The sequence below is a fragment of the Xenopus tropicalis genome, chromosome 5 (assembly GCF_000004195.4).
Source record: "Xenopus tropicalis strain Nigerian chromosome 5, UCB_Xtro_10.0, whole genome shotgun sequence".
In the NCBI taxonomy this organism is placed as follows: Eukaryota; Metazoa; Chordata; class Amphibia; order Anura; family Pipidae; genus Xenopus; species Xenopus tropicalis.
Genome location: NC_030681.2, coordinates 4,759,860 through 4,775,697, shown reverse-complemented (window position 1 = coordinate 4,775,697; position 15,838 = coordinate 4,759,860). Strand labels below are relative to the sequence as shown.

General features: G+C 41.5%; 1 protein-coding gene across 2 annotated transcripts in view; it reads left to right on the top strand.

Moving 5' to 3' along the window:
* The window catches only part of lrfn2 (leucine rich repeat and fibronectin type III domain containing 2), a 341,651-nt gene that overhangs the window by 93,304 nt on the left and 232,509 nt on the right, over window positions 1-15,838 (top strand). The gene's annotated exons all lie outside the window — the stretch shown is intronic.

Here is a 15,838-nt window from a genome sequence, read left to right as displayed (position 1 = left end):
AACTATTCCCCTGTTCGGCTTCTATCCGTCACAATTCCCTTATCAAAAAGATATTTACCATTTTGTTCCTTTTTTCGTAAACTTTAATTTGTGTTTTCTGCCAGATGCAGTTCTCCCCACTAGGCCAGAGCTTTGAACGCCGAGCCCATCATTTGTGTCATGCACTTATTAAGCCTTTTCGTTGCCCGTTGCTTTCTCTGCTTTCTTCCTTGCTCTGAATTAAAGTCAAAAAGTAACTCATGAAAAGGAATCAAATGCCTCCCGCAGATCCAGCCCTGAAGGAACTACGTGCCTGTCGCTGCACAGCGGGGCCCCTGCTCAATCACAAAATAATATTCTATTCTGTGCAATTAAAATATGTTTTTCATGTCTGCTTTGTGTAAATAGAACAGGATGCCGGCTCGGAATTCTTTCAAAAACAGCATTTGTTTAGAAGCAGATCCCATCGCTCCGTGATACCATTTCAGCTCTCGTAAAGGGGCGCCGTGACCCACCCTATACCGGAAGTTAGAATTTTATAGAATCTGTGTATAAAACTTGGTGTTTGCAAAGATAAATCACAGCTAAAAATAATGGAACAGGTTTTCTTCAACATAAAAAATGTAATTAAATGAAAACCAAACAGGTTGTTAATGACAAATTTTGCTTTATAGCAACAAGTTGGTATTGGAGCAAAGAAATACATTGTAATTCTACCTTCTTGTTTGGAAGTTGGAATATTCTTTGTGCAGATAAAATGTGGTATTTTTATTGGCGAATGCACCAAATGTCTCCTGAATGTCCTACCAACGACCAATTCCAAAGTTATCTACATCTCTATGGGGTCCCCTCCTGAAGAGCCAATGTCGGGGGCAACATATTGCTCCCCAACCCCTTGGATGTTGCTCTCAGTGCCCCCAAACCAGGGAGTTATTTTTGAATTCCTCACTTGGGGGTTTTGGTTGAATAAAAACAAAATTTCCTACCAAATAAAGCCCCTGTAAGCTGATAGGGTGCATAGAGGCCCCTAATAGCCAATCACAGCCCTTATTTGGCTCCTCCATGAACTTTTATGGTGCTTGTGTTGCTCCCCAAGTCTTTTTACATTTTCACAAGTAAGATAAGTTGGGGACCCCTGCTGTACATGATCAAATATGTGCTTAAATATATATTTCTTGGTTACATATTCAACTAAGTCAGATATCCCCAACTTTTTTTTACTTGTGAGCTACACTCAGATGTTAATATGGTTGGTGAGCCACCAAAGCATGAAAAAAGTTCTTTGGGGATGGCAAATAAGAGCTGTGGCCTACTGGGGGCTCTGGTTGGAATAAAACTGTGTCTCTGGGCTTCCAAAACTTGCCCCCAAGGCAGACAATTTAAAATGGACTCCTAAAGCCACTAGGAGCAACATCGAAGGGGTGGTGAGCAACAGGTTTCTCTCAAAGCACTGGTTGGGGATCATTGAACTACGACAATGTTGCCTCTCTCTTTCTCAGTTTAGACTTTCTCTAGAGCCCCTAGCATTATTTTAGTTGTGTATAGCACATTTGTACTTACATTTCTGATTTTATTGACATACATTACACCGTACTGTAAATGACGGCTTCATTCGGGCAATGGCAAACCTAAATTATTTGCTACGCAAGAACATGAATGTCACAGCTGGAGTGTGAAGATGTTCTCTTTATTTGTCATAAAATCTTCATGAATCTCAAAATCTATGGAGCTGACACTCAAGTTCAATGATGTTATGGCTCTAGGTAAATCAGAGTGTGATAGACAGTTGTGAGTAGCAGTTAATCTGATCCCAACTACAGAGCAGGAAAATAATAAGTGTTGTAAATGTTGTTTTATGGTTTTCTGTTGAGTAAATGCGGAGCTAGGGAAGCAGTGCAACCATTCTGGATGGCATTAATCAAATTGCCCTTTAAGCTACAAGTCTCAGTTACCCCAAGAGATCTGTTTAGCTTACTAGTTACAGTTGTAACTCAGTGTAGGTGTGGCTTGTTATCTTTCTGGGCTCTCTGCCAAAAGCCCCCTTGTTTAATTAAGTGTGGGAAACAATGTATCTAAGTGCAGGTGAAGCTTGTCAACTTTCTGGGCTCCCCTGCCAAAAGCTACTTATTTAATTAAGTCTGAGAAACAATGTATCTAAGTGCAGGTGAAGCTTGTTAACTTTCTGGGCTCTCTGCCAAAAGCCCCTTATTTAATTAAGTGTGAGAAACAATGTATGTAAGTGCAGGTGTTGTAAGTGCAGGTGTGGCTTGTTATCTTTCTGGGCTCTCTGCCAAAAGCCCCCTTGTTTAATTAAGTGTGGGAAACAATGTATCTAAGCGCAGGTGAAGCTTGTTAACTTTCTGGGCTCTCTGCCAAAAGCCCCCTTATTTAATTAAGTGTGAAAAACAATGTATCTAAGTGCAGGTGAAGCTTGTTAACTTTCTGGGCTCCCCTGCCAAAAGCTACTTATTTAATTAAGTCTGAGAAACAATGTATCTAAGTGCAGGTGAAGCTTGTTAACTTTCTGGGCCCCCTGCCAGAAGCTACTTATTTAATTAAGTCTGAGAAACAATGTATCTAAGTGCAGGTGAAGCTTGTTAACTTTCTGGGCTCTCTGCCAAAAGCTACTATTTAATTAAATTTGTATTTTTTTTAGCGCTCAGTGCAGGATATCAAAGGGAAATGAGGGACGTTTCAGTAAGAATCAGGGACTGCGGCCTGAGCTGTCAAAAGAGGGACTGCCCGTGAAAATCAGTACAGTTGGGAGGTATGGGAGGGGTCCCTGCCAACATGGTCCCAATTGGGCCCCTGACCTGCCCTGGGAAATCTACCCCTTTATATGCGGGATTCATTCTCCATTGCCATCTGCATGTCCAGTATGTAATTGCCTCCGTGTAAGACAATAAATATCTAAACAAATATCAGAAATAAACCATAAATACTGAAGAAATTTTTACGAATTGTTTTAAATTGAGAATAATTGAGATGCAATAAACGGTTCATATACAAGTTGCCTCTTACACCTCTTTACATAACCCCTCAGTGGTGCTTCCCTTCTACACGCATGGTTCTCTCCCTTTGGGTTGATCAGTACCCGTCACATCCCTCCATCACATTATTCTTGACTTTCCCAACCGACAGCATTTGCTGGAAGATTTAGCAATAAACCATTACCACCATTCTTTGAATTCCACTTTCCTTGCAAACTCTCCAACCTTGAATACCAGGACTTCCATTCTCTGAGCTCAGTACATGCAGCCGCCTTCTCTCCTTTCTCCTTTTGTTTGGCAGATCGTAGACCTTGCTACATTTCATTGCTCTTGGAAGCGAAACACCATTGCCACTCCGTTTATTTATTTCTTCCTTCACAAACATTATTGGGTTATGTAAATAAACATCAGACTTTAGCAGCGACAAGGTCTGAAGGCACCTCGGCACTAATAAACAGCGGGGAGAAGTGGAGCCCGGCCGAATAACTGCAATAAGCACTTTATTACACGCAACATGTTTCAGACATCACGGACACTTCATCAAGTGTGATAATAGGCCTGGGAAGAACGAGGCATGTCGGGTTTAATAAAGCGCTAACTGCATTTATTCTGCGGGGTTGAAAGTCTCCCTGCTGTTAGGTTTTCCTACTGAGTAGTGTTGCGCTAAGATGGAGTAGGAAATGGGTTATTTGGACAGTTTGGCACCTATTTGTGCCTTAACCTTATCCATCTCAGCACTCATAAATAAAAACCATTGAATGGTCTCAAAACATTTATAATGATCAAATCTATACTGTTAGAATACACTGGGTCTTGGGTCTGACTTGGTTGGACAGTGGTCACTTAAGGGCCCATTTTAGTGATGGGCGAAATGTTTCGCCAGGCATGGATTTCCGCGTTTCGCCATTGGTGGATTGTTTAGCGGAACGTATGAAAAAATTTGCCGGGGGAAAATTCGCTGTGCGTCCTAAAATTGATGCAAGAATAGTCGCGTGTCCTAAAATTGTCGCAAGAATAGTCGCCGGCGTCGAAAGAATAGTCGCACATCCAAAATGGGTGCAAGAGTAGTCGCGCATCCAAAAATTGACGCAATATTAGTCACGCGTCCTAAAATTGTCAAAGGAATAGTCGCGCATCAAAAGAATAGTTGCGAGTGACAATTTTTTTTCTGTGTGACATTTTCGCCGTTTTGAGAATCGTTTCAAAGATTTGCGAATTTATTGGCAGATTCGCTCATCACTAGCCCATTTACTTACCATTGGATTTTTTTTTTCTCAATTTACTATGGGGCAGATTTTCTAAAACACTAATTGCAGCTTTCCGTATTGGACTATTTTACCAGCCTCCATTAAAACTAACAATTCAAAAAAATACCTTGTCAACATTATTGAATTATTCTTACTCTTACCTAAGCATGAATTTGATCCGGCTCCCTGTTCTCTGTTCCTGCAATTGGAGTTGGGAGCAATAAGCACAGTTTCCCAGCACTGAACAAGTCTGTCCCTTTATCCCCATGTCTGATTCCTGTGTCATATAATGAGGGGAAAAATGCCATCATTATCTCTATATGTAAGGTACCAGCAAGGGGCCTGACACAGTGCTGGGAATCAGCATTCTCATTGGTCACTTCTCTTGCACTTATAATCACATGTTGCTCAGTAGAAGGCTCATTGGGGAATTTCCTTGCATCTAGAATTACGTTTTTTAACAACTTCTATAGCAAAACAAGGGGGCGCCGTGGGGCAGCGTTGTGGTTACTAGAGGAGACAGACGGAGATGACATTATTCATTTGAGTTTCTACCACATTTAATAGCGTTTCCCGCCAGACTTGTCTGCAGCTCTCAGAGATATTGGAAATTAACTTTAGAAACATCCTGACTGTGTTCTTCTGCCCTTTGAGGAGAGGAGGCCTTTCAGTTTCCATGCTCTGTCGCTCTGGGTATTTCAGTCTGGTACAAAGGTCGGACATTATTGTGTGAGACTCCCCAACGGGAGGGGCAGCCGCTGCTCCTTGCCCTTTGCTCTTTCTTTTTATGACCCCGTCAGACAGTGATTCATTCCATAAAGGGGTCATCAATTCAAAGAACGTTATCTCAACACTGTATTCTACCTTGTAATAAATGTGGAAGGAACGTTGGAAGAAATGGAAGCTTTGCTGCTGTTTGTATTGTACACAAGGCGACAGCTGGGGATTGGCAGCGGAGCTTTCACTCAGATAATGTTCCGTTCCATCTCATAACTCCAAACAAATTCCTAAATAGTCATTAACATTATGGGGGTGATTAGTGATGGGCTAAATGTTTCACCAGGCATGGATTCGCAGCGAATTTCCACGTTTTGCCATTGGCGGATTGTTTCGCGAAAGTTCTATGAAAATCCAGCACGGAAAAATTCGCTGTGCGGAATTATTTTGTTGGGCGCGGAAAAAATTTGCTCATCTCTATTCGGGTTCAGTTTGTTTTTTTGCACCTAAGATACTCGAATTCAAGTTATGGTTCGAAAACTCGAATGTCTAGTATTTAGTAAGTGTGAAAAAACCCCCAAAAACTCAAATGAGTTTCTATGGAAGTTGATAGGGGCAGGCAATATATGATTGACAGCTCAGATTTTTAATTATAATTACTTTTACTTTCCATTCAGCACTTTCTAAATAGCAGAAAGTGTCCTATTGGCAAACTCAAGTTTATGAGTTGTATTCGAGTCTTGTTTTGTTTTTTTATCAAATGAGTTTATCACTAGTGATTTATCTAGGCATGGATCATCAGCGAAATCTTGAATTTGACCATTGCAGAAATTTTTTGGAAAACGGGCGCAAAATGTTGTGCAAAAAAGTTGCGGTCCTGGAAAAAAAAAAAGATTGGGGTTGCGTCATATTACAAGAGAATAGGTGCAATCGCATCAAATTGGGCACAGCCACCCACGGAAAAAATAAGTTTAACAAATTTTTACTGTTACGCAAATTTTCCGGGAACTTTCGCTAATTTTTATGGCATAATCAATGTAGAAAGACAAAATCGAATTCACAAATTCAAAAATTGATAAATAAGCCCCTAAGATTTTGAAGACTGAGGTTCTTGAGGTTCTTGTGGTTCTTGTATTGAGGTTCTTTAAAAAAAAGTGGTTTGGTGTCTTGGAAATCGTTATAAGTAGGAATAAGCAAATTTTTTCGGGAGGCATTGGCTCGCAATGAATTTGCGCATTTTGACACTGGAAAATTGTTTCGCAAAACTTCAGTGAAAATTCACTGAGGAAAAATTTGTTAAATGTCAAATTGGGCACAGTCACATCAAAGAAGCGCGGACGACAAAAAAATGCCCGACAAATGTGTTTTGCAAATTTTCTGCCATTTTGTGAATTTTCCTGCCATTTTGTGAATTTTATGGCGAAACGGGACAGATTCACTCATCACTAGGTATAAGAGTAAAGTGGTTTGGAATTCCACATCCGTCTGTAGATGAGCCTTAATTTTATGCTTTACCTTACGGGGCTCGTTTACTAACTATCGATTTTAATTCGGATTTACTATGCGTCTAAACGGCTAAAAACCCAAATTCCACAATTTGTTAGATTAAACTTGCCGAGTTCTTGTAGAAGCCAATGGCGAAGGTCCCTCCCCTTTCCTTGAAGTTCTTTCTTTTGTCTCCAAACTTTACAGATTTACAGATCGCCAGGCATGGATTTGTGGAGAATTTCCGTGTTTCGACATTGACGTATTGTTTCGCGAAACAGATGAAAAAATTTGCTGCAGAAACTTTGCAGCGCATCGCGGGTGACAAAAAAAGTCACAGGCGACAAAAGAATAGTCGCGCGTCAAAAAAATAGTCGCAGGTGAAATTTTTTTTTGATGTGCAACATTTTCGGTGTTTCGCAAATTTTTCGCCATTTTTCGGCGAAGCAAAATGGGGCAGATTCGCTCATCACTAGGGACAATTCAAAATAGTCAAGGTTTTTATGACTTTTCTCGCAGAGACTTTTTATTTAGTAAATATTAGACATTTGGGAAAACGAGTTTAGTCGAATTTGAAAATTACAAAACAATTAGTAGTAAATCTGCCCCGAAATGTGTTTATAATTAACAATTTCAATTCTGTCTTTTTTTTTATCTTTTACTTGCAAAAACACAAAAGAAGCAGGTTTCTAATTTTTTTTTTTTGTGCTGAGGAGCCGTATGTGGAAGGTTAGTGGAGCAAATTGTTTGTAGCCCAGTACTTTGTAGCCCAGTACTTTGTAGCCCAGTACTTTGTAGCCCAGTACTTTGTAGCCCAGTACTTTGTAGCCCAGTACTTTGTAGCCTAGTACTTTGTAGCCCAGTACTTTGTAGCCTAGTACTTTGTAGCCCAGTACAGTTCCAGCTAAATTCCTGGTTCTGAAACCCCCTGAGTTTGCCGATCGCCGGCACCAATGAGTTTTGGTGTAAAGAATGTCCCTTAATTGGGATTTGTGATGCACATTGGCTTTGCTCAAAGAGCCTCGATATGTTCCCTGGTTCTTATTCATCCAATCTCAAACCCAATGAACCGGCCCCTCTCTGCCTCCCACTCTCCTGCGCTTCACTGAGGTCACTTAGATTCCCAAACGTCAGTAGTGACAGCAATTAGATTTACAGAAACATGTCGTTATATTTATTGAGGAAATGATGATGAACTGAGCCAATTTAACATTTTATCATTAATTGTTGTAGAGTGTCACTCACTCACTCAAACCCAGACCCAAACATACACTCTCTGCAGTGCCACTCAGCGCTCTCAAACCCTGACCCAAACATACACTCTCTGCAGTGCCACTCAGCGCTCTCAAACCCTGACCCAAACATACACTCTCTGCAGTGCCACTCAGCGCTCTCAAACCCTGACCCAAACATACACTCTCTGCAGTGCCACTCAGCGCTCTCAAACCCTGACCCAAACATACACTCTCTGCAGTGCCACTCAGCGCTCTCAAACCCTGACCCAAACATACACTCTCTGCAGTGCCACTCAGCGCTCTCAAACCCTGACCCAAACATACACTCTCTGCAGTGCTACTCAGCGCTCTCAAACCCTGACCCAAACATACACTCTCTGCAGTGCCACTCAGCGCTCTCAAACCCTGACCCAAACATACACTCTCTGCAGTGCCACTCAGCGCTCTCAAACCCTGACCCAAACATACACTCTCTGCAGTGCCACTCAGCGCTCTCAAACCCTGACCCAAACATACACTCTCTGCAGTGCCACTCAGCGCTCTCAAACCCTGACCCAAACATACACTCTCTGCAGTGCCACTCAGCGCTCTCAAACCCTGACCCAAACATACACTCTCTGCAGTGCTACTCAGCGCTCTCAAACCCTGACCCAAACATACACTCTCTGCAGTGCCACTCAGCGCTCTCAAACCCTGACCCAAACATACACTCTCTGCAGTGCCACTCAGCGCTCTCAAACCCTGACCCAAACATACACTCTCTGCAGTGCCACTCAGCGCTCTCAAACCCTGACCCAAACATACACTCTCAGCAGTGCAAACGCACTACAAAGAACCAAACCCTTCATGGAGGAATATGGTTCTTGGCCAACAGGGTTTTGATGCCAAACAAGCCCCAACCACATTATGTTGAATTATTTTGTGCACGTACACTGGAACAATCGACGCCCAATCAATTCACGTAAGGACAAATAACCAATAAAGTCAATATGTACCTGCGTATAAACACTCTAGGTTATCAAATGATTTCTAATTCACTTTTACAGTCAATTCTGTCTTTTCCATAAAGGTCAGATCAGAGGTGACCAATGAACCTACGCGCAGAATGGCTGAATGAGAATCAGGGCAGTTTAATCAGCTTCTAATCAGCGGAACGCGACTAATTTCACTTTAATGTATCATCTAATAATCAAAGGATTTGGTAACCCTCCGCCAATGGGACTATAAACCCAGCTGTGTGAGTCAATGGGCGTCATCGATGGCCAAAAACGTCCCAATAAGCCCCGCGTTTCGCTCTAACCTGCAAACTGGAATAATCATCAGTTCTGTGTTTTACTACCAGTCAGTTGAATGAATGGAACTGCCGGTCCATTGTGTTGTATTGTAATAAAAGCCACGGAGTGTGATTGTCAGAAGCAAGAAGGTCGATCCGCACAAACTGGGACGTTATCATTCTAATGTCAATCAAAGCATAAAATGCGCCGTTTCTTATAACTTCGGACAATTCGACTGAGATTTGGAATCTGGTTTATATCAGATTTATGATAAAATAGACATTTGTACCGTTTGCTTGTGTTCTTTTATTGTAATAGGCATAATATACAAAATGTTAATATTGTCAAGGGATGAACCGTCAGATCTTTGTTCTTAATGGGGCTTATTATAAAGGCGGAGGAAGTGCAAAAAAATAGGTGCAAACTGCTGGGTTTTTACTCTACTCCATTCCTCTCCATAAGCACCTGTGGGCAAAGGTACAGAATAGGGAAAAGTACTTTGTCACCACAGTTGTCAGTTTTGGGGGAGAGTAAAGGGGCTATTAACCATTGGCGGGCAGGGTCCAAAGTCCTACTTACTTGTGCATCATTTAGACACCAAGTGTAATTACTTCCTAATAGGGTTGCCACCCCTGTCGGCTTCTTCCTCTGGGCAGGGGATGGGCAGTAACATCACAAGGGATGGGGTGGCCAGTGATATCACAGGTGTGGGGAAGAGGTGGGTCGGTGATGTCATGGGGTGGGGGCAATGATATGGTGATTGGCCGATCGCCGTGTCAATCACAGGGAGTTAGGCAGCCAGTTTTGACCCGAACAACCCTTCTGAAAACTGTCCAGGTCTAAACCAGAGAGGTGGCAACTCTACTTCCTGAATAAGTAATAAGGGGTGGAGTTATGGAAAATGCCCCTTAATACCTGTAGGAAAATGTAACCAGTCCATTAAATTCCAGTATCATCTTTATAAGAATTTGATTGAACCGTCTACTCCCGAATGATCTCTTTCTGCTCTATCCAGAGACCCAGATTGGCTTTCAGCATCAATATCACCTCTCCACCTGAATCTCAACCTCTCCCAACCGGAGCTCGTTGCATTCCTGCCGCTATCTCACCATTAGTGATGAGCGAATCTGTTCCGTTTCGCTTCGCCAAAAAATTTGTGAATCTTTCAAAAGATCCGCAAAACGGCAAAAAAATTCACGAAACGGCGAAAATGTTGTGCGGCAAAAAAATTGCCTGTTATTTTGTCGCACGGCTATTCTTTTGTCACCCGCAGCTATTCTTTTATCACCTGCTCCTATTATTTTGTCGCCCGCGGCTATTATTTTGTTGCACGGCTATTATTTTGTCACCCGCGGCTATTATTTTGTCACCCGCGGCTATTATTTTGTCGCACGGCTATTATTTTGTCGCCCGCGGCTATTATTTTGTCGCCCGCGGCTATTATTTTGTCGCACGGCTATTCTTTTGTCATCCGCGGCTATTATTTTGTTTTTTTTTTTTTGACGCCGGTGACAATTTTGGACGTGCTGCAAATTTTTCCACGGCAAATTTCTTCATCCGTTTCGCAAAATGGCGAAAACGCGGAAATTCGCCGCGAATCCATGCCTGCCAAAACATTTTGCCCATCACTACTCACCATATGTATCCCATGTTTTACCTACATTAACAATGTCTCCTATCATTTAGCCACAAAGATTTTCTGTGTAGGGGTCATTTGACTTTTTGATGTCTTTTAACCCAACTAAAAACTTTTAGCCAAATCTGGAGCCTACATTTATACAACATTGGCTGAATGTTTGCGGGTTCGACATTCCCAAGCCGGTCTGGACTGGGAGTCTAAATATAGTGAAATATGAAGCCTTATTGCAATATATAGTGAAATATAAGGAGAGAAACCAAAAACAACAAAAAATATTAAATACGCACATTTAAAATTCAATATTTTGAATTTCTGCTGAAATCTCAATGATTTATTACGTGTTTTTTTGTATTAATCAAGTGACGCCCGCTGTCCCCATCAATATCCAGCCACTTAGGGAAATGATTTACAGTTCCTAATTGTCCCCATTACACGCGGCAAAGCCAACGGCCCAAAGAGCTCTCAGTCTTTATCTGAAAGGTCAAATTTATCCGACTCGTTTTGTTTCTAAAGACTCGCGGGGAGAAGGAAACGAAATGTGGGAAATATTTTATCATTTCTAATATACACGTATTATCAGCAACGCTGATAAATGGGAGTCTGTGTGGCCTTTATACAAATATAATTAATGAGAAACAGATGGAGAGAGGAGATTGGATGAGGCCCTATGACAATAAGTCAAGTAATACTGTCAAATGGCTTTCTCCTCGCTAGTTAGCCAATGGGAGGGGGATGATATTTCCAATACAGGTATGGGATCGGTGATTCAGAATGCTTGGGACCTGGGGTTTTCTGGATAAGGGGTCTTTCTGTAATTTGGATCTCCATATCTTAAGCCTACTAAAAAATAATTAAAACATTAAATAAACCCAATAGGGCTGTTCTGCCCCCAATAAGGGGTAATTATGTCTTAGTTGGGATCAAGTACAGGTACAGTTTTATTATTACAGAGAAAAGGGAATCATTTAACCATTAAATAAAGCCAATAGGGCTGTTCTGCCCCAATAAGGGGTAATTATATCTTAGTTGGGATCAAGTACAGGTACTGTTTTATTATTACAGAGAAAAGGGAATCATTTAACCATTAAATAAAGCCAATAGGGCTGTTCTGCCCCAATAAGGGGTAATTATATCTTAGTTGGGATCAAGTACAGGTACTGTTTTATTATTACAGAGAAAAGGGAATCATTTAACCATGAAATAAACCCAATAGGGCTGTTCTGCCCCCAATAAGGGGTAATTATATCTTAGTTGGGATCAAGTACAGGTACTGTTTTATTATTACAGAGAAAAGGGAATCATTTAACCATGAAATAAACCCAATAGGGCTGTTCTGCCCCAATAAGGGGTAATTATATCTTAGTTGGGATCAAGTACAGGTACTGTTTTATTATTACAGAGAAAAGGGAATCATTTAACCATTAGATAAATTATCATTATATCAGCATTGATATTTCAGTATTGAATTTTCTTTACAGTCCTTCATAATATATAGGTTCTATATAAGTAAAGAGTAATGATAGACAGATTTGCACTTTCAAACTACATGGGCAACAAGCTTATTCATGGGCCCAAATGGCCTGTTTCTTATATGGCAGTGGCTTTAAAGACAGATATCATTAAGGAAAGAATACCTTCTTTATATTTTCTCCCACTTTATTTCTCAATAATTGCAATTAAAAGTCCAGCACACATCTCTCTCTCTGACTGTGCAATTTAGGAATTAATTAACTCACAGCACTTTATATGGAAATTCATTGGAATAAAGCGCACATTAGCGGGCAATATTTATCTTTCTCCCTATATCTGAGTGAAATTCTATTGTTCGTTTGTAATTACAGCTCACAATGTGCTGATGATAAATTAAACACTTTCGTTCGCCGCCTAGATTTTTTTTTTTCCCCCGACATATATTAATGCTAATAAGATATATTTCTAATTATAGAACATTTACTTTTAAATGATTAGCCGGTTATATCTGGAGTGAGTAAAGAATCTCAACATTCGAGTCAAATGGAAAGATAAGAAAGTGCAGACAGAGAATCGCTGCCAAGTTTGATTTATTGAGAGATTTGACTATTGGCAAAATTTTGGCCAACTATGGACTGTATTTGGGTTCTATGTGCTAAAAGTCCAAACATAATTATAGATGCAAAAAAATTCACCAATGAGAATTCTACTGAGCAACATGTGATTATAAGTGCAAGAGAAGTGACCAATGAGAATGCTGATTCCCAGCACTGTGTCAGGCCCCTTGCTGGAACCTTCACGCAACGGCTAGGGTGAGCCCCTTTACCCACAACCCCCAGGCCAAAAGGCACTTGGGTGCAAGGGTCGTTAGGAACGCTTACACAACGGCTAGGGCGAGCCCCTTTACCCACGACCCCCAGGCCAAAAGGCACTTGGGTGCAAGGGTCAATGGGAACCTTCACGTAACGGCTAGGGCGAGCCCCTACACCCACGACCCCCAGGCCAAAAGGCACTTGGGTGCAAGGGTCAATGGGAACCTTCCGCAACGGCTAGGGCGAGCCCCTACACCCACGACCCCCAGGCCAAAAGGCACTTGGGTGCAAGGGTCAATGGGAACCTTCACGCAATGGCTAGGGCGAGCCCCTTTACCCACGACCCCCAGGCCAAAAGGCACTTGGGTGCAAGGGTCAATGGGAACCTTCACGCAACGGCTAGGGTGAGCCCCTTTACCCACGACCCCCAGGCCAAAAGGCACTTGGGTGCAAGGGTCAATGGGAACCTTCACGCAATGGCTAGGGCGAGCCCCTTTACCCACGACCCCCAGGCCAAAAGGCACTTGGGTGCAAGGGTCAATGGGAACCTTCACATAACAGCTAGGGCGAGCCCCCAAGTGCAAGAGAAGTGACCAATGAGAATGCTGATTCCCAGCACTGTGTCAGGCCCCTTGCTGGTACCTTACATATAGAGATAATGATGGCATTTTCCCGTCATTATATGGCACAGGAATCAGACATGGGGATAAAGGGACAGACTTGTTCAGTGCTGGGAAACTGTGCTTATTGCTCCCAACTCCAATTGCAGGAACAGAGAACAGGGAGCCGGATTTACTCACATCAGCTGGGATTCTCATTGGGGGATTTCTTGCATTTTAATGCAGTTTTATTGGGCAATATTGCTTTAAGAATACAGCCCTGATGTTGCTGGACTACAGCTCCCAGCATGCCTCACCCTTCATTATATGTTACATTATTCTGGGATTTGTAGTCCGGCAACAGCTGAGTAACGTTTGGTTGAGCCGCGCTGTGCCGCAGGGTTTAGTTCCCCTTTAAAAAATTAGCCATTTTCCACTCATTGCAACTTTCCCTCCATGAGAACAATTAGCCTTTACCCTAATCAATAGGAACATTCTCTGTTTACAAGTAATCTGTATATTTTCAAAACAAAGCCGTCAGGATACGGATCTGTAGGAGAGGCCGCTGAGTGATAAACAAGTTCATGTTCCCATTTTACTGAGGGAGATACAGAAATAAATGAAGCCTTTTGATCTCTTGACCCCTATTTGCCTTAGTAAATCTTACTTCTCGTGAATGTAAAGATAGATAGATAGAAATCCCAGTTCCATTTGCATTTTGAAAGCAACATCAATACATTATTGTGTCTTGTAAAATGTCCCCCCCCCCCAGCCTTGAACTGTTTTATCGGCAGCTGCAGATGGAGGCAAACGGCTTTAGCCTCGGAGAGTCCTAATGATTCATCCAGACCCGATCCATTGTCACGATGAAATAGCGTTTCCCCCCTCAAAGGAGCTCTTCCCAGTATTTCATGGAACCCAATCTATCAAATGATTTTGGAATGAATAAAAACAAATCAAAGCTGATGGGGGAACAATCTATTGTGCAAATCACATTGTGGAGAGATAAATGAGGGATTGGGTTTGTGCAGTTACCGGAGATAGAAGCTTCGTGATCCCCAGACCAACGGGGACTTTATACCTCATTTGTTAGAATTTGCTGAATCAGCATCACTTCCCGTAACGATTCATTATAGGGAGATGACTGAGGGCCCCATAGAAATATAAAGTGTTATAGAGTGTAATTTCATGTCAAATAGATTCGCTATTCAATCTAACGAACGTTCCGGAACAGATTTCAGGCAACAATGTACAATAATAATGATATATTATTAGTGATGAGTGAATTTTCTCACCGGCCGTGGATTTGTCACGAAATTCCACATTTCGCTATTGGCAAATTTTTGTGTCAGTGTCGTGAAAAAATTTGCCCAATGAGGAAAGAAGTTGCAGTTGCAGAAAAAAAAAAGTTGCACTGAATAAACTTTTTCAGATCGGCCGAACCACCCCGAATTCTTTGTAAAGGATTTGTCCGAACCGAATCTGAATCCTAATTAGCATATGCCAATTAGGTTTCAGAAAGGGTTAAATGTCAACTTCCGTGTTTAAGGGACAAAAATTCACGCGATTTTCAGGATTCAGATTCGATTCAGCCAGGAGCGTGGATTTGCTCAAATCCGAATCCCCCCGAAAAAAGCCGAATCACCGTCCGTTTCACAAATTTTTCACCATTTGGCAAATTTTTCCGCAGTTTTGAGAATTTTTTTCGGCCAAGCAAAATGGGGCCGATATATATGTTATATTATATATTATATGTGACAAAAATTCACATGATTTTTAGGATTCAGATTCAGTTCGGCCAGGATTGTGCATTTGCTTGAATCCGAATCCTCCTGAAAAAAGCCGACTCCCTATCACCAACCGTTTTGCAAATTTTTTACCATTTGGCAAATTTTTCAGCATTTTTGTAATTTTTTTTCAGCAAAGCAAAATGGGACTGATTGGCTCAGCACTATATATTATTCTATTTAGATGATATTTTATAGACTCCCGTCAAATGATAACAGATGTCACAATTAGCGATGAGCCAGAAAAATGAGCAAAACATTGAAAAATTGGCTAAATGTGGGTGCCACGCGTCTTTTTTGACACACGTGACTTTTTTTGCCAATGCAGAATGGCAAAATGCAGAATTTTGCAGTGAATCCATGCCTGGTGAAAACATTTGCAGAATAAAAATTTGCCGAATGAGGAAAAAAGTTGCAGCCGCATAAAAAAAAATAAAAAAAAATGCGGGTGCGTCGTGGTCACGTAAAAAAAGTTTTTTGGATTTGGCTGAACCCCTGAATCGTAAAGATTCGGCTGAAAACCCAACCAAATTCTAATTAGCATATGCTAATTAGAAGGGTTAAATGTCAACATCCGTGTTTATTTGACAAAAAGTCACATGAT